Source organism: Sesamum indicum, unplaced genomic scaffold (assembly GCF_000512975.1).
Source record: "Sesamum indicum cultivar Zhongzhi No. 13 unplaced genomic scaffold, S_indicum_v1.0 C00888, whole genome shotgun sequence".
NCBI lineage: Eukaryota > Viridiplantae > Streptophyta > Magnoliopsida > Lamiales > Pedaliaceae > Sesamum > Sesamum indicum.
The window spans coordinates 1-2,280 of NW_011629852.1; the positions used below are offsets into that span (position 1 = coordinate 1).

The 2,280-nt window shown below is 27.2% G+C and overlaps 1 long non-coding RNA gene across 1 annotated transcript; it reads right to left on the reverse strand.

The window, feature by feature from the left end:
• Positions 1-2: 2 nt before the first annotated feature.
• On the reverse strand, positions 3-1,069 carry LOC110011510. Its single transcript, XR_002286532.1, has 2 exons — positions 770-1,069; positions 3-138 (listed from the first exon to the last, which is right to left on the reverse strand). It is a non-coding gene; the product is annotated as an uncharacterized LOC110011510 (long non-coding RNA).
• Between the last annotated feature and the right edge of the window lie 1,211 nt (positions 1,070-2,280).

Below are 2,280 nucleotides of genomic sequence, written 5' to 3' on the forward strand. Positions count from 1 at the left end.
GATGAAAGTGTTTGGCCCGACGGAACACCCGAAATCCACTATGCGGAACGTGTTGGAGACGGAGAGCAGGTTTTCTGTGTCAAGTTTGTCAAGAATTGCGTCTTGGATCGTTCCTATTGCAAAATCTGTAGCTTGTTTCTGCAAATTTGTGGCCCAATAAATGTAATATGATTTTTTGTTATAATTAATTATTCAATCAAAAAGTAAAAATTTATGATAAATACTAATTAATAAATTACGAATCAAAATTTAAAATTTTGAATTTCTTTTGTTTGACCATAGTCATTTGTATATAAATATCATAGTTAGGATTGAAACATAAATTAAATTATCGATACTCAAGATAAATCGATAAATGAGAACTTGTTTGAACTCGATTTTTTGAATATAACAAACTAAACTTGAACACAATTTTTTGTTCGCTAAATTTTCGAACTCAGCTCGAACTCGATTCGATTAATGGGAAAATAGAATAATATACTTAAATATCAAATTACTCAAGCTCAATTCTTTTTGATCACATTAAAACTCGATCAGATCAATAATCAAATCAAATTCAATCACAATTTTTTAAGCTAGATATATATAATAACTCAAACAAGTTTGAGCAATGATTTATTCAACTCGACTCGAATCATTTACGGCCTTAATTACAAAGAATAATCCAACTTTTCTTTTCACAGTGTTAAACTTGGTAAAAAAAAAAATCGAAAATGTAGAAACAAGATAACACAAGTGTCTAAAAAGATTAATAGGATATATTTATTACCTGATATTGGGAGTTCTTGGTGTAGCTGTAAGTGCCGTCGCCGCCGTTCATCGGAAATGATTCCGCCATGTCCTCTCTCTCTCTCTCTCTCTCTCTCTTTTTCTCTCGGGAAAATTTTGTTGAAAGTGTAGAATATATATATGGCCAGAGATGCTGCAAATGGCCAGAGATGAAGACATTTGAATTGAGACGCAAAAGTCCAATTTGGCTGGTGAATGAAGTCAAGAGTGTTATTTTTTATTTTTTTTTTGAGAAAGATTCTTATTAGTGCCCACGTTTCATGAAATTAACACCAGAACAATTATAATATTTAACTATAATTAATTGCTATGGCTAATAACAAATAGATATTGACTACAGCCACTCAACAGTTGTTGGTCGTAATTTTTGCGAGGGTGGCTAAAACATTTGTTATGGTTAAAAGCCATGGTAAATGTTTTGACCATAACTCTTAAACGTGACAACTAATTTTTTTCATAGTGGAAAAGTTAGTTTCTTATATCGATTTTATTCAACCACAACTAATAAAATCTTTTACCATAGTTTTTGGCCAGAGCTACTAATATTGTAGCCAATAGTAATTTTTTTTTCTAGTATAAGCATCCGTTTTGCTCTGCATTTAAAGTGCAAACGTAACTTTTTTATATCAATTGGTCTTTCTTTCGATAATTAATTTTGAAATTAAACTTTATCCAAATTATGTTTTGATAAAAATTATAATTTGTATTTTAATCCAAATGAAAGTTATTTTATTATCTAATTATCCATTATTATGTCTGTTTAAATAATAATTTGATTTCTTCAAATTAATCCTAAAAAATAAGATTATTTTTTAAATTTAACTATAAGTTGTATTTTTATATTCCATTAAAAACTGTGAATTCAATTATTATAATTACATTTTTTAAAAATTAATTATTCCAAATTCAACTCTCCCTTAATTAATTATAAAATTACCGGGCCAAACGGAGTCTAATTATTCAATTCTATCAGGCGATTTTTAAATGGAGGGATGGGTTGGGTGTGATAGAGAGAGAAAATTAAATAAAAACTAGAATACCAACTTGTAATAAAATATTTAGATGACATTGTGTTGACTATGTTTTTGTAGTGGACAACGTGTTATTGTTAAGTAAACTAGCTATTATAGCACGTCGTCTCTATGTGCATATAATAAATAATTTTTTATATTTTTAAATATATTATATATAATAATAAAATATATAAATCAACATATCATATTTCAATAAATATATAAATAAATAAATAAATTTAATCTAAATATATTATCGACACAAAAAGAATTAGTTTCGTGGATGTCACAAACCGTCGTTTGTGAATGAAATATCTTTATTTTATTATATTAGTATATATATATATAGATGAGAAGAAGAATTTGAGTATGAGTGGTTGAAAAATATATAAAGGATATTTTTGATAAATTTTAAATTGGTGTTGCGGTGTAAGTAATCGTCATTTGTGAGCAACAATATGATTTTCTTTTTTATATA